Source organism: Natator depressus, chromosome 1, assembly GCF_965152275.1.
Source record: "Natator depressus isolate rNatDep1 chromosome 1, rNatDep2.hap1, whole genome shotgun sequence".
Classification (NCBI taxonomy): domain Eukaryota; kingdom Metazoa; phylum Chordata; order Testudines; family Cheloniidae; genus Natator; species Natator depressus.
This window is the reverse complement of record NC_134234.1, coordinates 50,118,534-50,139,932: the sequence shown is the minus strand read 5'-3', so window position 1 is coordinate 50,139,932 and position 21,399 is coordinate 50,118,534. Positions and strand designations below refer to the sequence as shown.

Genomic DNA, 21,399 nt, shown 5'->3' with positions numbered 1-21,399 from the left:
TGGAAGAGCTGATAGAGCAAAATATGGTATATGCCACATTTCCTGTTTGTTTGGGAGGAGAAGAGGTTCCTGGTGGAAATCTTCCACAGAGCAAAAATATTGTTCACCAGAGTCGTGTAACTCCCATTCCTGGTTAACAGCAAAATATCTTCTGAGACAGTCCGATAGCATATTTTCCGGAAGGTAGACTGCCAATAAGGTGATATGATTGTCAATGCACCAGTTCCACAAACTGACTGCTTCTGCACACAGGGTCATAGACCTCACTCCTGTTTGTTGATGTAAAAGATGGTCATGATGTTGTCCAACATCATGAGGGTAGGTGACCTTCAATGAACATGAGAAAGCCGTTGCAAGCCCTTCAAATCACAAACTGTTCCAAAATATTGATGTGTATCCTGGACTTTTGAGATGTCCAGATGCCATGCACTGCCCAGTTGCATATGTGAGCACCCCAATCCAACAGGGAGTAAAGATAGTACTGTCTCATGGAGAGTCAAAGAAGGGAACACCTGCACATACCTGGTGGGAGTTCTTCCACTATAGAGGATGCACATCAAGGTGGTGTTACTTACGTGGGAATAGTCACTGATGATGATGATGATGGACTCATGGTTTGGAGAGGACACTATTTGAAGACACGCCTACTGGCAATGAAGGTGAAGCCTGGCAAATGGCATGGTGTAAGTGCATGAAGCCATATGACCCAGGAAAAAGAGAGAGAGAGAGAGAGAGAGAGAGAAATCTTAACAGATGCTCAACTAAGCTCCCTGTAAGCTGCACAGCCGTGCATCAGCTTATATAGCACCATGCAGGCACTCAGAGAACCCACCTGGGGACCTGCCACAGTTGGGGAATGGGAGCCCCAACCTGCCGCGGCCAGGGCCCCAACTCAACCTGCTGCACCCTTCCCCTGGCTGCAACTCTGCTGCGGCCCAGACCTGTCATGGCCAGGGCACCAGAACCCAGCTGCGGCTGGTGCAGCCCGGATCCAGCCAAGGCTGGGGCTCCCCTCCCCCAGCCTGAACCCAGCCCCACCCTGGACCTGCTGGGGCCAGGGGAGGGGCACCTATCCTGCAGCCCCAGCCCCGGAGCTTCCCCGGCAGGGAGAGAGCTGAGGGGAGTCCTCTCTCCCCACCCTAGCCCAGAGCACCCTCCTGCACCCCAAACCCTCACCCCCAGCCACACCCCCAGCTGGAGCCCTCACCCCCTGCATCCAACCCTTTGCCACAGCCCTGAGACCATTATTCCCGGCCCCACCCCAGAGTCCGCTCCCCTAGCCGTAGCCCTCACACCCCAACCCTCTGCCCCAGCCCTGAACCCCTCATGCCCAACCCAGAACCCACACCCCTGCACTCCAACCCTCTGCCCCACCCCTGAGCCCCCTCCCACACGCCAAACCCCTCAGCCCCATCCCCACCGTATGAATTTTGTTATGCGCACCAATATGAAAGTGATGTGCCACACACTGTGCACATACCAAAATTCATTCAGCACATGGGTGGGAAAAATCAGAGGGAACACTGGTGCTCAAGGGTTGCTTATTACTTGATCTAGGAGAAAAGGAGTACTTGTGGCACCTTAGAGACTAACCAATTTATTTGAGCATAAGCTTTCGTGAGCTACAGCTCACTTCATCGGATGCATAGGAGATCATTCATTGCCCATTGGTAGGTAATACCTTCCCATGATTGAATTTAAGTATGCCCCAATGAAGTTTAAAGTCTGCGTCAGGGTGAGTACGGACTTTAAGTTTATGCTGACCCCCAAGGAGGAGTGGAGTTGTGGCATTGCCAAAGTGGATGCCTCTTGGTGTGTCCTGGTGACAAGAAGCCAGTTGTCGAGATAGGGGAAAATGGTGAAACCATGGCACGGATACAAATTGCTACTACAGAGAACAGCTTGGTGAAGACCCTGGGTGTAGTTAAAAAACCAAAGGGGAGTACTCTATATTGAAAGTGGTCACAGTCAACCATGAATCTGAGAAAACGCCTGTGAACAGGGTGAATGTTTACGTGGAAGTAGGTGTTGTTCATATTGAGAGTTGTAAACCACACGTCCTTTTCTAGGGTTGAGATTATAAATGCCAACATGAACATGCAAAACTTGAGTTGCAAATAAAATAATTCAGATAGTGAAGATCAAGAAGGGGTCTCCAACCACCTTTCTTTTTGGGTACTAGGAAGTACATTGAGTAAAAACCCCTCTCTTGGTACTGAAGAGGAACTCACTCTATCACTTCTCGCTGCAAGAGCAATTCTACTTTTCTGAGAATCTTCTCATGAGAGTGGCCCCTGAAAGGGGGAGGAAGGGATTTTGAAGGGCATAGAGATGTAAACTATCGTATAGCCAGAGTGGATGACATTCAGCACCCATTTCTCCATTGTCATCGCACTTTAGGTGTGGAAAGAGTGCCAGATGACCGCTGCCCCCCAAACAAAAGGGGTGTGTGCAGATCAGCTGGTACTTAGCCAAGGGCTGGGACTGGGAAGAGGAAATTGATGCAGAAGGTGTGGGGAAGCAGGATTTATGAACCCTGTCTCTTACAGGGTGGCTCGTAAGATTTCCAATGGTAACCTTCTTGAGCCATCAGTACAGGCTTTTATGACTGCCTAAGAAATTTTCTTTCCGGGGCAGGAGCATACATACCCAGGGGGTGGAGGACGGCCCCGGAGTTCTTCAGGGTATGTAAAGACTCATCAGCCTTCTGGTTGAGCAGATCAGTCTCATAAAAGGGCAGGTCCTCCACAGAGCTCTGCATCTCCCTGGAAAACCCCAAAACATGAAGCCATGACTCCTTGTGCATTACAAACACAGTAGCCATCACCCTTGAAGATGTATCGGCTGCATCTACCACTGACTGAAGAGCAGTCCTGGCAACCATCTTGGCCTTTCTCTATGAGAGCCTGGGAATGAGCTCTGTTATTCTGCAGAAGCTTGTCTGCAAATTCTGAATAGTTCAGGAAATCATACTTAGCCATCCATGCTTGGCAGTTGGCTATCCTGAACTGAAAGCTAGATGAAGAAAAGACCTTTCTTCCCAATAAGTCGAGATGCTTGACTTATTAGTCAGTGTAAAATGATCATGGGTGTTGTCGCCTAGATCTTTCCATGGCAGTCTGGACCACTAAAGAGTTAGGGGCAGGATGAGAGAACAGAAATTCCAATCCACACTTCTCTGCCTTCATAGGAATAAGGACACAAGAAGCTGGGGTATTCCAGACTTCTCTAGCTGGTTCCAGGATGGCTTTGTCAACAGGGAGCACTATTGGACTGGTACTGGAGGATGTCCAGGAGCTTATGTTGAGGATCCTAAACTTCCTCAAGTGGAATCTGCAGTTCCCCTGCAATTCTGTGTAGGAGTTCTTGGAACTGCTTATAGTCACCACTGGGGATGAAGACATCGGAACCACCACCTCTCATCTGGGAAAGATGACAACTTCATCAGTTCTAGCAGAACTGCCAGATCCAGCACATACTCCTGTTCCTCAACAGGATCAGGAGGCAGTTCCGGCTGCCCTCTCCAGGGGAGAGATATGACGACTCCCTAGCAGACCAGACTGACTCTGTGGGGTAGTACAGGTCCCACAGCCCCCAATATGGCCAAAAAATTGATCGAATGGGTGTCGGAGGTCCCCATGGCATAGAGTACCAATGGCTCCAAGGAAGATAAAGCTGGTGTCAAACTGGTCACGGCCTCCTGTTCAGGAAGACACGTCTTGAAGGAGAAAATAATGGTTCATTGAGTGAGTCAGAATCTCCCAAGGAAGAGAAAGGTGATTCTGGATTCATTGGCAGTACAAAGGGTGCCACTGGAGGGAAGTTACCTTTTCCATAACTGGAGTTCTTTGAGATGTGTTGCTCGTGTCCATTCTGTATTAGGTGTGTGTGCTCGCCATATGTACTGGTGCCTGAAGTTTTTCCCTCAGTGGTATCCATAGGTTCTAGTGCCCCTGGAGCAGCACACACATGCTGCAGTATAAGGGGCGCTGTTGGCTCCCCCCACCCTCAGTTCCTTCTTACCACCAGTGACTGTGCTGGAACATCTGCTGCTTCAGCTAGCTTTTCACTTTGTTCAGTGTGTCGCTAGCCATTGCTGTAAGAGCTGCATCCTGAGCCAGGCATGGCAGACAATATATGTACATGCTGCCATATGGTCCAGCAAGCACAGGTAAACCCTGGGCATGGTCAGATGGAACGCGGAGACTCCCATGATGAGGTCCACTATCATCTGGAACCTCTCCTGTGGTAGGAACGCTGTGGCACAGGTGGAGTCAAGCACCACTCCAACAAACTATCCTCTGCACCAGAACTAATGTCAAATTTTTGTTATTTACCAGCAGGCCCTGGGACTGGCATGTGGCCTGCAGTACCACAACATCCTTCTGAACTTGGACCTGGAGCAGCCTTTGACAAGCCAGTCACTGAGGTACAGTTAGATCTGGATACCTTGATGTCTGAGGTAAGCGGCTACTACCGATGTGCACTTGATGAACACCCTCAGTGCTGTTGCGAGGCCGAACGGGAGGACCACGAACTGATAGTGGTCAGGTCCTATCATAAAACGTAGAAAGCGCCTGTGGCCTTGAAAGATTGCTATGTGGAAATATGTATCCTTCAAGTCGAGGGTGGCATACCAGTCTCCGGGGGGACAGGGGTGGGGAATGATAGAGGCCAGTGAGACCATGCAGAACTTCAGCTTTTTTAGATATTTTTGAGGTCTTGCAGGTCCAGAATAGACCATAGACCACCCTTGGCCTTCGGGATTAAAAAGTACCAGGAATAGAACCTCTTGTTCCTGTATTCATGAGGAACCATTTCCCCGCAGCCAGCTGCAGCAACCCTTCTACTCCTGCAAGAGAAGACTCTCGTGAGATGGGTCCCTGAAGAGGGATGGGAATGGAGATGGGTAGAAAGAAACTGAAGGGTGTAATCCTGCGCCACAGTATTGAGGAGCCAGCGGTCCATGTGGGAAGGAAAAAAGAAAGGTGGTAGGAAAACAGCAGGAAAGACGGATCCAGGGTATAGTCTGGTAGGTCACCCTCAAGCGCACCCTCAAAATGCTTGCTTGCCCCCCCTCCTTATTACAGGTCGAGCCCAGTTGGGAAGAGGGTGGAGGTGGGTGGCTCAGGCAGTGCTTGTAGCCCCTACTCTTCTTATGGGGTGGCTCCTACCGGGGTTGGCTCCCTTGACCCTGAGATGGCTGCAGCTTGAACCACTTACAGGGTGGACTGGAGACATACAGCCCTAGAGCTTTCAGGGTAGTGCGGGAGTCTTTGAGTCCATGCAGTTTACTGTCTGTCTGCCCTGCAAACAGTGCCTGGCCATCGAAGGGGAGGTCCTACATTGACTGCTGAGACAGACCCAAGAGGAGCAGCCAGGATTCCCTCCGCATGAAAATGGCCGAGGCCATGGTGCGAGCTACAGAGTCTGCTGCATCTGAGACTGCCGGGCCCTCTTCAAGGATAGCCCGAAAAATCCTTCCTGGATCCTTTGGGCAGCAAGACCTCGAATTTGGCCATGGTCTGCCACATGTTGTAGTTGTAGCGGCTAAGGCAGGCTTGGTGATTGGCCACTCGCAACTGAAGGCTGGAAGACTAAAATTTTTTGCCCAAACAGATCCAGTCTCCTCGAGTCTTTATTCTTGGGTGTAGCCCCAGGATAACCTTGCCTCTCCCTTTGATTAACAGCCTCAACTACGAGGGAGTTTGGGCTGGATGAGTATAGAGATACTCATGGCCTTTAGCTGGCACAAAGTATTTACACTCAGCCCTTTTTGAAATGGGTGGCAGAGAGGAGGGGGTTTGCCATGGGGCATTAATAATTTGATACCCCCTCATGTAGGGGTAAAGCCGCCCTGCCGGGTACTGCAGGCCACAGGACATTGAACAGTGAGTCTGATGGGTCCTCGAGTTCCTCTGCATGGAGCCTCAGGTTAGAGATGACCCTCTTCAAAAGCTCCTGATGAGCCTTGGTGTCATTTTGCGGAACTGAGTGAGGGGGACCCGTAATAACTTCATCCGGCAACGATGAGGATGAAGCCAGTGCCGAGGGATCTACCACATCCCCTGTGGTCCAGCTGGCTGCTCCCCTGGGTCCTCATGAGCCTGAGGGAGGATTTTCCCCTGTGAGGCCTCCACCTCCAGAGGAGGGTGGGATGCTGTGGCCGATGGCCTATCCAAGGCCCCTGCCACTGACTAGGTGTCCTGCAAAGGTTGGGTAAACCCCCAAGGGTTCAAGGGGTACCACACCGCTGGCCATTGGCCAGGGGGCCCGTTGTGGTGCCAATTATGTCAATGGTACCGCCAGTGCAGGGGCTTGTCCCACTGACAATGACTGCTGTTCAGCACCGGAGCAGTAAGCAGAGTGATCACTGCAGAATGGCCATAACTGGCTGGACTGCGGCCCTCCTCCATGCAGTGCTGGCTGCTGTGCCTTGACATCGACCTGTCCGATTGAGACAAGTCCCTCATGTGAGTCCTTGGCATCGGCAGACTGGCGATCTACGCCTCACACTGCTTGATTGGTACCAGGACCTAGAGTGGGACAAGGAGCCGGAGCGGGCCAGTCGTCAGGAGGGTCTCCTTTAAGTATGGGGATTCATGTCTCAGCGACAGATGCCAGTGGGTGGGTGACCGGAGACTCTATTCAACCGATCGGTGACGTGATCGGTGCGGAGGCATTGGAGACTCAAAGGGTCGATATCAATGCTCATGCTGGGGGGTGCGTGCCTTCACAGGTCTGCACCAGGTTACTGGCAAGCCTTGCCTGGAATCCCGCTGTCGGTGCCCAGGGTCCAGAGACTAAGAGGGCTTCTCTGAGCCTGCCTCCCTACTTCCGAGGTATGACGGCTATGTGTGGGCAAGCACTGGTGGGACCTCCCCAGCGATGGGGAGCAGTGCCGCTGAGGCAGATACACATGGAACGATTCCAAGGCGGGTTTACCCCTGGCCTTAGGTACTGCCGGAGCCGGTATGGATGGCACCAGTACCATCAGGATCTCCTGCGTGTCTGCAGGGCCTCGGGCATCGATGGGACTTCTAGTTGATGGAGGCCCTCGTCACTGTCCAGTGTAGCAGACATAGTATGGGAGTAACTCGACCACTCTACTTGAGCTGAGGCCCAACTCCCTGATGGAGATGTTGAACCACCCAGCACGGGTCTTGGCTCTCTTCCAGTCCTCTGTTTTCCCTTATGGGAAGTGGGAGATTTTCCGCTCGTGGTCCTCTTGGGCTTCTTGGCCGGGGAGGGGGATCGTTGCTGATTCAGACTGCGCCGGGGGTGAGGGAGGGGGCGCGCTCCGCATCGATGCTGTGGTGCTTGGGGCAGAGTCGGACCTCTGCTCCAGTGCTGGGGTCAGCGCCAACTCCATCAGGAGTGCCCTGAGATGGATGTCTCCTTTTTTGTTTGAGGTTTGAATGATTTACAGATTCGACACTTGTCACTTGTGTGTCCTTCACCTAGACACCTTAAACTACTAATGTGCGGGTCGCTGATGGGCATAAGCCACTTACAATGATCGCATGGCTTAAAGCCTGGGGACCAGAGCATGCCCCATCCCTAGGCTGAGTCCTGTCTGGGACCAACTAACTTGAACACTAAGGGTAACTACTAACTATATACAACTATTTTACAGAAAAAAAAAACATTTGAGAGACACACTAAATGAAGCAAAAAGCTAGCCGAAACAGCAGACATTCCAGCAGAGTCACTGGCGGCAAGAAGGAATTGAGGGTGGGAGGAGCCAGCAGCGCCCCTTATACTGCAGCATGTGCGTGTCGCTCCGGGGGCACGAGAGCCGGTCGGGGGGAGGGATAGCTCAGTGGTTTGAGCATTGGTCTGCTAAACCCAGGGTTGCGAGTTCAATCCTTGAGGGGGCCATGTAGGGATGTGGGGTAAAAATTGGGGATTGGTCCTGCTTTGAGCAGGGGGTTGGACTAGATGACCTCCTGAGGTCCCTTCCAACCCTGATATTCTATGATTCTACGGATACCACTGAGGGAAAAACATCCCTCAGCGGTGCATGTGGTGAGCACACCCCCCTAATATGGAATGGACATGAGCAAGCACTCGAAGAAGTAAAGATATCCTTAGGAGGAGTGTTGGTCCCAGCTCTTCCACAAGTGTCAGGGATCCTGTCTGCTTGAACTGATGGAGCTGCAGTAGAAACAGTCCATGCCACGGCTGTAGAAGACAAACAGTACTGTGGGTAGCTGAGGTTCTTGGTGATCACTCTTCATTGGTGTTCTCGGATGGTACTAGAGGCACCATTGCTGCCAAATCGCAACCCAGTTATGACTGAGCCCTAGACTTACGCGCTTTATTGTAATGTCCCTGAGACCTAGGACGTATTAAATTATCTTGGGTCTGAGTTTAGGAATAGCTCAGTTTAGGCAGGACTGAATCCAACTTCTTCTATGGGGATTGGGAGGAGCATTTAATGTCATGCTTATGAGAATCACTCCCCACTCTTCCAACAAAACTCCACCAAGGGATCACTAGGGGTAGGCTCCCTCCCTTCTGAGTCAGACTTTGTGACCAGGAGGTGCACTTCTGCTGAGTCAGGCTGACATACATGGGGCTTCCCCGGCACAGGTCTGATTGCAACCTCATGGCTTTTGGCATTAGGTGCTTCCTAAGGACAAGTTCTCAACTCTGGGGAAAGCATGACAGATACCGCACCTTGCCGAGATGTGGGCTTACCCAAGGCAATACAAGCAGTGTGGATGGCTGTCGCTGACTGAGAAGCAGCACAGACAGGAAGCACATATTTTGAAGCCTCGCATAGTCCAGTACCCAAAACTGGGTACAGGAGGGGGAGCTCCCCTAATCAAGGAGGCTGACTAACCATAAAACACTAAAGTACTAGATAAAATTCTAAAAACTTCTAAAACTGTTTACAGCTATATGTATGTATGTTCACAGATAAAGGAATAAAGAAAACTATGGACACTGGAGGTTCTGTCCCGGATAATGTGGCAGTGGAAGGAACCTGAGAGGCAGTTGGTCTGTCCCACCCGTTAGTTCCTTAGTCGGAGGCATGAGGTGAGCAAGGGCGCATGTGTGGCCCAACAGACATTGCTTTCAAAATTCTCTGGCTCTGCGTGGATGCGTATCCACAGTGGAATACATAGGGACCAGCACTCAAAGGAGAACAAAAGCTTAAAACTCTCCTCTTTGCCATAATGCCTACAAAAAAAATGGACAGCGTTTAGGCTACTGGTGTGTTGAGACCACTAGCTATCATGCTGACCAAAATTGTCTGTTTCCTTGTACTCCCAATCTATATTTTCTCTCGTGTTATCCTTAAACTGTAAGGTCTTTAGGGCAGAGACCTTATTTTTATTCTGTGTTTGTACAGAGCCTAGCACAATGGGGTTCTAGTCCATGACTTAGGCTACTAGGTACTACAGTAATACAAATAAATCAATAAAAAACAAACAATGAAGAGCTTTTAAATTAAGGCCAAGGTTTGTAGCTTTCACACAAGCTAGCAGCTTGAATTAAAGCCTATGGGGGAATCTAGTCTTTAGCTTGATCCTCTAAACTCATGTGAAAATTACAGATTGCCTAATCTTCACCAGGATTCCTTCTCTATTTTTGTTTGGATTGTTTACGTTCACTGGCACCTAGCTTCTCCCTCCCAGTTCATTTTTTAAACGCAATTGGAATATAATTGTACTGAAATTGTGTTGACACATGCCTTGCTGGCCCGTGAAAAGGAAGAATGGGAAGGTGAGATGACGTGAAAAGACCAAAAGTGACTTAACACTTTATTCTTCATTACTTTAAGTTTGCCCATCATTCTATACAACTAATTAAAATCTGAAGGCAAAGCAAAATTAGTGGAATTACAGAAAGGTGCATGGGGGGCATGAGCTGAAATCGGCATCGTGTCAGCCTTGCTTCTCCTTAAAGCTTCTAAAATGCACTTCAATTTTTCTAGACTTTTTTCCCTTGAAACAAACAAACTACATAAATAATAGCCACATCAAGATATAACTAAGCACTCAAGAAGATGGTTAGGTGTCTTCTCATTTCACCTTTCAAACCAGTTATTACACAGTGTAATAAACGTTTTAAAAGTAATTTCAGTAGTACTGCATTCTTTTATCAGAAATGTTGTAGTATTGTAGAACAAGCAAGAAATGCCATAAAAATATTTTTCTACTCTTCGTACATTGGATAAAATAGGTCCCAACCTGGAATATTTGAAATACTGAGAGTTTAAGACCAGAAGGGACTACCAGATCATCTAGTCTGACCACCTACATATCACAGGACACCAACACCACCCAGACACTCCCATGCCAAGCCCAACAATCAGAATTAGACCAAATATTACAGATTTCAGGAGACTTAACTATTACACACCACAGGCAGAGAACAGGAGGTATGAGATGCACCCATGCCCAATGCCCGTGCAATGGCATGGTACTAATTAAGTGAGAAACTCAGATGATCCTAATAAGTGAACCACACTCCATGCTGCAGAGAAAGGCAAAGAACCCCCAAGATCACTGCCAATCTGCAGGAAAATTCCTTCCAAATCCCTTACATGGTGATTAGTCAGACTTGAGCATGTGAGCAACGAACAGCCAGCTAAGCACCTGAGAGAGAAAATTCTCAGTGCCACCTCAGAGCACCAGCCCGTTCCATTCAATGCCCCCTCTCCAATGGTTCCATCTGATGTGTCAAACGAAGACAAAACAATAACAAAGAATACATTCCTTTCCTTACCACCTACTGGTGACTAGCTGAAGCACTGAAGCATGAGATATTATGAACATGACACGAATTATGAGGGAATCCCAAAGATCTCAAGCCCAGCCTCCCAACACCACAGGCAACCCCATCATACAATCCCACTCAGACATTTGTCAAGATCTATCTTAAAACTAGTTGTTTGCCCCTACAACTCCTACTGGGAGGTTGTTCCAGCACCTTGCTCTCTGAGGGTTAGAAACCTCTTCTAATTTCCGGGCTAAATTTATTCATGGCCAATTTTTACCAAATTTGTTCTTGTGGCAACACTGCCCTTTAGCTTAAATAGCTCTTTGCCTTACCTGATGTTACTGTCCCTGATGTATCTACAAATATCAGGAACATTAGCTTTTTGCTAAGCTTAAAAGAGATTGGACTGTTTCTCTCTTCTCGTAAGAGAGGCTCTCTGTTCCATTGATCATCCTAGTAGCTGTTCTCTGCACCTGTTTCAGTTTGAATTCACCTTTCTTGAACACGGGTGACCAGAACAGTACACAGTTTTCCAGGTAAAGTCTTATCAACCAGTGCCTTATACAATGGTATTAGTACTTCTTTATTTCTACTGGAAATACTCATCTGATGCATCCTAGGATCCCAACTGCCTTTTTTGCAGCTGAATCACATTGGTGGCTCATAGTCACGCTGTCATTGACCAACACACCCAAAACTCCCCCCCCCCCGTTACTTTCAACTGATAAGCACACAGCTTACAGCAGAAATTTGTTAGTCTAAGTGTATGAGCTTGCACTTCATATTATTAAATTTTATCCCATTTCTATTAAACCAGTCCTCAAAGTTATCCAACTATTCCCGTATAATATTCTGATCCTCCACTGAATTGACATTGCCTTCCAACTTCATATCAGCAGCAAATTTCATATGAAGAGCCAAGTTAAAAAAAAGCCACTGAGCTGGCAAAAGTGATTTGTAAGAACTAAATTTGCATTGCAAAATTATTTTCTACTTTAAAAATGCACATTTTTCATTTGAACTTACTATTTCTTTTTAAAAATCTGAAATATCACAAAATTTTACAATAAATTGTTTTCCTTTATATGGCACTGACATTCAGAAAAAATTCCCCCCAGAGGTTTCATAGTGGTTAGAAGGATCAATTACAAATTCCACTGGAAACTCAGGGTTATGTAACAACTGGCCCCACCAACCAAAAAAAAAAAGCTACTTAATAAATAAGCCTTGGAGAAATCAATATTAACTAGCCTATGAATAAAATTTATTCAGCTGTTTTTTTTTATAATTGCTGCCAATGAAAAACTAACATTTTATTTTACTTGCCCATTTTAAAAACGTGAGAGCATACGAGTAAAATATTTCAAGGATGTAAAGGCATTAAAAATTACAGAACAATTTTGATCAGAACTTCAATTACATGAATGGTTCCTCTAAACAGGGTCATGTCCTCCAATGTTTATTATAGAATAAACCTCCTTTTATCCATGCTTTATAGAATATACAATCTTGATTATACAAATATTATGGTGTACTGTGCAGACAGTTTCCAATTATCTTACCAAATGACCAAACAGTCCAATGACTATTCCTCTAGTTCTGCCATAATGGGGATATTTCAATTTCAAAAGTTCAGGGTCTATTTTCCCCATCAATGCACACACAAATCTCATTAACATTAATGGACATTACACATGTGCATCAACAAGATAAAAGCATATTTTGCATTATACCAATGTCCACAACACCAACAGGATTTTTCCAATTCCAACAGGTAGAATAAATGTTCTGTTTGTATCATTTATAAACATTTTCTCACTCTGGTTCTGGTGGGCTAAATCATAGCACAAACTGGCTACTTGCCAGTTTGGGATATATTTGGGAAACATGGCAAAACATAAGAGAGGAAGTACAGCAATGAACAATGACTGGCTGAGCAGACTTCAGAAACCATTCCATGCTGTTAACCCCACAGTCTAATAGGGAATGCTGGTTGAGAGCTAATAATATTATTGTAAAGCTGAAAAAGTCACTATCTTAAAAATCTAATGGTCTCCTCTTCTCATAGTCTTTTTTCCACCGGTAGTTCCCTCAAGGCTATGTTCCTGGCCCCTATTGTTCTCTGTCTTCCCTAAGCCTTTTCCATCTGTCCTGCCAAGGCTCTCATTCAGGCCATCACGTTGCACCTGAGCTCCTACATCTTTGGCCTTGACTCCAGCTACATTGTCCACTCAAATCTACTCAAACTGCTGCTGCTAGGATCATTTCCCTGACTCATTTCTTAAGCCACATTATTTCCCTTTCTTTGCATCCCTCCCCATCTCCCTCTCTGCCACTGCCTCAAACACTATCTCCTTGTGGTTATCTTTAAAGCCCTTCACCCCATAGCCCCTCCCTCTCTACTAGTCATCAATCCTGCTGAGTCTCCATTAAGCACCTCCTTGCTCTTTTTCTCCATGTTGCCCCCTACACATTCCTCTGCGTCAAAATTTGCAAAGCCACAATCTTACCTTCCTTTAAATCATTCTTCAAAACCTACCTTTGCTGTGATGCCTACAAATTGCTAGTCTGGCATTGGTTAGTCAAGTAGTGAACCAAGTAATTTTTTGCTAAAATCTGTTCACTGTGTTACCTCAGCCTTTGTCCACCCCATTTGAGTTCCTTGTCCATTCGCTGCACCATGTCTGACATAGTCCCTGCACTGGAGAGTTTACAGTCTATCTTTTCTTGGTTATTTGTCTATACAGCAAAATGGTCCTGGTGATGTCAAGGAACTATGACGTGATTGGAATAACAGAGACTTGGTGGGATAACTCACATGACTGGAGTACAGTCATGGATGGTTATAAACTGTTCAGGAAGGACAGGCAGGGCAGAAAAGGTGGGGGAGTAGCACTGTATGTAAGGGAGCAGTATGACTGCTCAGAGCTCCGGTACGAAACTGTGGAAAAACCTGAGTGTGTCTGGATTAAGTTTAGAAGTGTGTGCAACAAGAGTGATGTAGTGGTGGGCGTCTGCTATAGACCACCGGACCAGGGGGATGAGGTGGATGAGGCTTTCTTCCGGCAACTCACGGAAGCTACTAGATCGCATGCCCTGATTCTCATGGGTGACTTTAATTTTCCTGACATCTGCTGGGAGAGCAATACAGCGGTGCATAGACAATCCAGGAAGTTTTTGGAAAGCGTAGGGGACAATTTCCTGGCGCAAGTGCTAGGGGAGCCAACTAGGGGGGGCGCTTTTCTTGACCTGCTGCTCACAAACCGGGTAGAATTAGTGGGGGAAGCAAAAGTGGATGGGAATCTGGGAGGCAGTGACCATGAGTTGGTTGAGTTCAGGATCCTGACGCAGGGAAGAAAGGTAAGCAGCAGGATACGGACCCTGGACTTCAGGAAAGCAGACTTCGACTCCCTCAGGGAACAGATGGCCAGGATCCCCTGGGGGACTAACATGAAGGGGAAGGGAGTCCAGGAGAGCTGGCTGTATTTCAAGGAATCCCTGTTGAGGTTACAGGGACAAACCATCCCGATGAGTCAAAAGAATAGTAAACATGGCAGGCGACCAGCTTGGCTTAATGGTGAAATCCTAGCGGATCTTAAACATAAAAAAGAAGCTTACAAGAAGTGGAAGGTTGGACATATGACCAGGGAAGAGTATAAAAATATTGCTCGGGCATGTAGGAAAGATATCAGGAGGGCCAAATCGCACCTGGAGCTGCAGCTAGCAAGAGATGTCAAGAGTAACAAGAAGGGTTTCTTCAGGTATGTTGGCAACAAGAAGAAAGCCAAGGAAAGTGTGGGCCCCTTACTGAATGAGGGAGGCAACCTAGTGACAGAGGATGTGGAGAAAGCTAATGTACTCAATGCTTTTTTTGCCTCTGTTTTCACTAACAAGGTCAGCTCCCAGACTGCTGCGCTGGGCATCACAGAATGGGGAAGAGATGGCCAGCCCTCTGTGGAGATAGAGGTGGTTAGGGACTATTTAGAAAAGCTGGACGTGCACAAGTCCATGGGGCCGGACGAGTTGCATCCGAGAGTGCTGAAGGAATTGGCGGCTGTGATTGCAGAGCCCTTGGCCATTATCTTTGAAAACTCGTGGCGAACGGGGGAAGTCCCAGATGACTGGAAAAAGGCTAATGTAGTGCCAATCTTTAAAAAAGGGAAGAAGGAGGATCCTGGGAACTACAGGCCAGTCAGCCTCACCTGAGTCCCTGGAAAAATCATGGAGCAGGTCCTCAAAGAATCAATCCTGAAGCACTTACATGAGAGGAAAGTGATCAGGAACAGTCAGCATGGATTCACCAAGGGAAAGTCATGCCTGACTAATCTAATCGCCTTCTATGATGAGATTACTGGTTCTGTGGATGAAGGGAAAGCAGTGGATGTATTGTTTCTTGACTTTAGCAAAGCTTTTGACACGGTCTCCCACAGTATTCTTGTCAGCAAGTTAAGGAAGTATGGGCTAGATGAATGCACTATAAGGTGGGTAGAAAGCTGGCTAGATTGTCGGGCTCAATGGGTAGTGATCAATGGCTCCATGTCTAGTTGGCAGCCGGTGTCAAGTGGAGTGCCCCAGGGGTCGGTCCTGGGGCCGGTTTTGTTCAATATCTTCATAAATGATCTGGAGGATGGTGTGGATTGCACTCTCAGCAAATTTGCGGATGATACTAAACTGGGAGGAGTGGTAGATACGCTGGAGGGGAGGGATAGGATACAGAAGGACCTAGACAAATTGGAGGATTGGGCCAAAAGAAATCTGATGAGGTTCAATAAGGATAAGTGCAGGGTCCTACACTTAGGATGGAAGAATCCAATGCACCGCTACAGACTAGGAACCGAATGGCTCGGCAGCAGTTCTGCGGAAAAGGACCTAGGGGTGACAGTGGACGAGAAGCTGGATATGAGTAAGCAGTGTGCCCTTGTTGCCAAGAAGGCCAATGGCATTTTGGGATGTATAAGTAGGGGCATAGCGAGCAGATCGAGGGACATGATCGTTCCCCTCTATTCGACACTGGTGAGGCCTCATCTGGAGTACTGTGTCCAGTTTTGGGCCCCACGCTACAAGAAGGATGTGGATAAATTGGAGAGAGTCCAGCGAAGGGCAACAAAAATGATTAGGGGTCTAGAGCACGTGACTTATGAGGAGAGGCTGAGGGAGCTGGGATTGTTTAGTCTGCAGAAGAGAAGAATGAGGGGGGATTTGATAGCTGCTTTCAACTACCTGAAAGGGGGTTCCAAAGAGGATGGCTCTAGACTGTTCTCAATGGTAGCAGATGACAGAACGAGGAGTAATGGTCTCAAGTTGCAATGGGGGAGGTTTAGATTGGATATTAGGAAAAACTTTTTCACTAAGAGGGTGGTGAAACACTGGAATGCGTTACCTAGGGAGGTGGTAGAATCTCCTTCCTTAGAGGTTTTTAAGGTCAGGCTTGACAAAGCCCTGGCTGGGATGATTTAACTGGGAATTGGTCCTGCTTCGAGCAGGGGGTTGGACTAGATGACCTTCTGGGGTCCCTTCCAACCCTGATATTCTATGATTCTATGGGGTCCTGAATGTTGACTATGCTTCCCATACACAACCATGATATAAGTAATAGTTATGCACTGCATGTCTGTAATTTTCAGAGATTGTACAGTGTGCTACAACCTTGGATCTGAAATTTTATAGCCTGAACTAGTGAGTCACTGATTCTCCATATATAAATTGCAACTTCTGTTTTGCACAAATGATTTCACTGGTATTAAAACATGGTTTTCATTAAAGCCAATTATGCAAAAAAAAAATTGTAACAGACTCCATATCTTCCTCTGTCCTCCTCCTTCACTAAGAGGAAGACTCTGGGCCCCAGTACTCCACATCAGAAGGGAGCAGGACTTTAGAGAGCCTTCTCCCTCATGGGTAGAGAATTCCTGGCTTCCCCACAGGTAAGAGAGAGAACCAAACCTTCCTAGCAACCCCAACAACATAAAAGGAGCAAGAAAGTGTCTCCGTTCATGTATGTCACCTTCATATTGAATTACTGCATCTCACTAACTCAGCCACTGTTGACAGCAAATTAATGAAGAAAATTGGCAGCAGCAGCTGTGCCTCGATACGAGGATGTCATCTGCCAGGGTGAACAGTCATTGCTGAGAATTAAGATGGCCGAGGAGTCCAATTGTGCTCTACAGGTTTTTCCACATATGTGACAGGTGGTTGCTTGGAGAGAGCACAACTGCTGGCCAGGATGTTGTACCCTATCGTTCCTCTTCAGCCTCTCGAGCAAGGCGATTCTCTTCAAATCAGACTAAGGCTTGATGTATGATGTGACACCACTGCAGTCTATTGCCAGCCAGTTCTTCCCAATCCATGGGGTCAATGACTCCCTTCTTAAGACACTACAGGGACACTTTCAAGGTGTCCCTGTAGTGTTTCCCTCTGTCTGCCGGGTCCTCTTACTATGACGAAGTTGAGAAAAGTGGACTTACTCATCTTCTGAAGCATCAGCCATCCACACACAAGCGAAGATGTTTCATAATCTTTGCCTCACCACTGGTGACGTTAGCTGTAGAAAGAACATTGGCATTGGTGTGATGTCTTCCCATGTAATATGGAAAAATCTTCCTAATGCAGCACTGTTGGTACTACTCCAGATGCTTAAGATGGCTTCATTATGTCACCCATGTGTCGCACCAATAAAGAAGAGTGGGGATGACTACTGCATTGTAGACCAAGATTGTTTCCATCTGCAGATCTCTGTCAATAAAGACACGATGGAACAACTTTCTGAAGGATACACTGGCATAACTGATTCTACATTCAATCACCACATCAAGATTGGCTGTCTGGGAGAGGAGGCTATCAAGGTAAGAGAAATGCTCAACATTTTCCAGCAATTCACTACCGATGACAATTAGTCGTAGAAGAAGGGCAATTTGTACTAGGACAGGCCTGGTGGAGAAATGTAGTCTTCCCAATGTTGAGGAAAAGTCCCAGGCTAGGATAGGCACCTGAGAGGAGGAGATCTAGGGTGGATTGCAAGTCAGCCTCAATGTGCGTGAGGACAGCACAGTCAGCATACTGAAGGTTGGTAACAACAGTCCTGGTGATTTTAGTTTTAGAATGAAGACACCACAGACTGAAGAGCTGGCCATCCATGTGATACTCAGTCCCAACTGCAGAAGAAAGGCAGTCATAAATACGAACCAAGATTACAGCAAGATAGATGGAGGAAAAAAAAGGTTGGGGCAATAACACAGCCGTAGTTAACAGCAGTACAGTTGGTGAACGGGTCTGTCTTCAACCCATTACAGAGGATAGTGGCGGTCATCTCTCATGCAGTAGCCTCAGACCACGAATCAACTTCAAATGAAAAATGGAACCCAGACAGCACCTTCCCTAATGCCTCAAGTTTGATGGAATCAAAGGCCTTAATTAGGTCAATAAATGCCATAAACAATGGCTGATGATGTTCTCTACACTTCTCTTGGATCTGTTGTACAACAAAAGTCACGTTTGGTGGTGCCCCAAGACAGTCTGAAACCCCACTGGGATGAAGAAAATACAACTGATATAAAACACAGCAGATTGTCTCTAGAATGGGTCATTTTATGGTTTATCTTACAGTGGTCACCCTTAGAAGGTCAGCACTTTATCGCAGTTACTGTTTAGTAATATTTGAAAAATCACATTATTTCCCTATAGTAAGGATATGAAAATAGTGCAGCATGCAGTAAAGTGTTGTGTAGTAACTGTGGCTAACCATTGAACTTTTAAGAGTGACTGCTGTTTAATAAGGCTTAATGCATACCAATACACAATGTATGCTCAAGAAAGGGGAGCTACATTTCAGGTAGATCTAAACGTTCTCTAAATGTATCCAAAATAATCACCTTTGAGTTAAATACAAAAGAGCAATATCAGAATAATTTTTTTTCCAAAAAACTACCAAAGCTATCTGACAGGGGTATAAAACAGAAGTGCCTCAACAGTACCGAATGCTGATTCTGGAACAGCCATCACTACACAGTATTATTTACTAAGTGCCATGATTATGCTTGGAGTAGACAGAACAGGAGAAGGTACTAAATCCCTGCACCACAGAACTTTAACTGAAATTAGACAGCACAGTGTGAACATACAGTACACTGGATTACTAGATAAAGGCCTATTCTAAAAGCAGTGCAGATTTTAAAAGACTAAAGATATAAAATAGATGTTTAAATGAACTACCATGTCCTATTTCATAAGCATACTTTAATTATGCTTCCTTAAAGATGAAATTAGGTAGGATCTCAGCAATTTTCTTTTAAAGTTTAACTGTAAATATACAGTAGTTCAATACCAGTGATCATAGCTGATTATAAAGTTTATCAGATTTTTTAAAAATCCTTTTGTCTTAATGAAATAAACAAGCTATTAAATATTTAAGTATTTAAGTAAAAGTATTGTAGAACTGGCAAATCAAAAAATACTGTCGGAACACAACCGCTCACTTAATAAACCTTATTAATATTAATTTTGGTTTCACTTAATTCTTGACAGGCTACTCTGTTTCCCTAGCAACAAAGTCTTTGCTTTTTGTATTTGTATGTCTTATACATTGATGTCCCAACTGTAGGTCGTTTTAGGTGACTTTGTAGTCTAATTACAATAATAATTTTACTAAAAAGGAGACTGAACAATTTTTACCAGTTACAGCATGTTAGCATTATGTAATTCAGGACAACATGACAAACATATGAAAAGGGCTTGGAGAGAAAAATAATAAAATGCCCTATTGTTATTGGGGGGTGGGGGGGGAAATCAAAACCTACACTCTACTGGCATTCCTCACTCAACACAGTATTTTAAAGTTATGAGCAGCAATCTCTCTGGAGTCCCTTCATCTAACTCACCTTTCAGATTCCAGACCAAATTACAATACTAGAATATTTCTCAAATACAGTACACATCTCCTTTCAGCTCTCTTATTTCACTGCCACAAACACAATTTCAAATACAATTACATTCATGAGATCTATTTAGTTTCAGTTTTAAAAGGAGTTTAAAATACTACAATTATCTTACTCAATGTTATGTATTAAATATCCCCAGTGTGCTTACAGCTGTATGTACAGCACACAGATTCATTAATTTCTGAGAGGCTCTCAATTACTATACCAATAGGGATCATACAAATACTTAGAAAACTGATCAGAAAGTCTGGTAGGGGCACTTATAAGTAGCCAAGAATAAGCGGTGGATATGGCATGCTCTAATTAAATTTTAGATTTCATGTTCATGAAAAATCTTGTCTTGGAGCCTGAAGTCCAAGAAACCAGTATTGAACTCACAGTTCTCTACTTTGTCTTGCCAACATAACACTGCCCTGAGTGACCACTTTGAGGGTAATTAAATTTCCATGGCCCATTCAGTAATTGGCCACTCTACTGAAAATGCTACCATGAAGCAATACAACTATTGGCACAGGACTTCAGGGATATTGACATTTTAGAATTCACTTTATAATGAATTGAGAAAATTCCTTTTCAATTTGTTTTCAGTTTTTAGTACTTCGATCCATTAGTCTATACAGTTTACTTAAATCTATTATTTCAGAGAAAACATTTTAGTATGACTTGTGTGACGAGAGGCCAAAAATAGAGGGTCAGTTAAGTGTGATCTGAGAAGAATTATTTATTATCTGTATTATAACACCTAGGAGCCCTAGTAAAGGAACAGGACGCCACTATGCTAGGTGCTATACAAACAGAACATAAGGATCGTCCCTGATAAGACAGATGGATTCATGAAGACATGAGAGTAAAAGAAAAACAGTGTGACAGTACTGATCAGCATGATACTGAATTCAGCACACACCAGCGTCCTACCCACTGTCATGTTTTTGTAGGCATCTCGGCAAAGGAGAATTTTAAGGAGGAATCTGAAGGTGTATAATGAGGTAGCTGTGGGGAAGTTTACAGGGAGTGCGTTCCAAGCATAAAGGGAAGCATGGGAGAAAGCACGACACTGCTTGTTTGAAACTTTAACAAGTTGGAGGCTGGCATCATGGCCAATTGGAGGGGACAGTCAACATTTCAATAGCAAATGAGAAGTGATACATAGGGTAGGGATAAGGCATGAAAGGGCATTCAAAGTGAAGACAACCTTACATGTTTTAGGTGATAGAGAGGTGGATGCAAAGAAAGGGGGAACATGGTCAAAGTGACAGATGATGAAAATTAGACAAAGTGGGTGACGTAATATTTTATTGGACCAACTGCTGTTGGTATAAGAGACCAGCTTTCAAGCTACAGAGTTCGTCAGGTTTTTGCATTTTGAACAGATGAGCAGGGAAGCTTATATTTGTCAAGGCCAGAGAAAAAGATATTGCAGTAATGACGATGTGACATGATGATACCCTGGCATGAGAGTTTTTCTATGTGGATGAATATGAAAGGCCATATCTTAGAGATGTTATGCACAAAAAATCTGCAAGTGTTCGACATAACTCGGATGCAAGGACCTACAGAGAGGTTCAGAAGATGATTCAGAAGACTGGAAGTTGGATATGTAACTTTCACCTCTAAGCGGTTAGTTCAAATACAGCTCAGTTTGGTAGAGATCACCAGAGCTTGAAAAAAACTACTTCCCATGAGCAAGTGAAGCGTGCCCTGTAAAGTGGAGAGACGTACAGCAGGAACT

At 45.7% G+C, this 21,399-nt stretch overlaps 1 protein-coding gene across 6 annotated transcripts in view; it reads right to left on the bottom strand.

The window, feature by feature from the left end:
• Nucleotides 1-21,399, bottom strand: part of NBEA (neurobeachin) — an 844,329-nt gene that overhangs the window by 726,846 nt on the left and 96,084 nt on the right. The window lies entirely within an intron of this gene.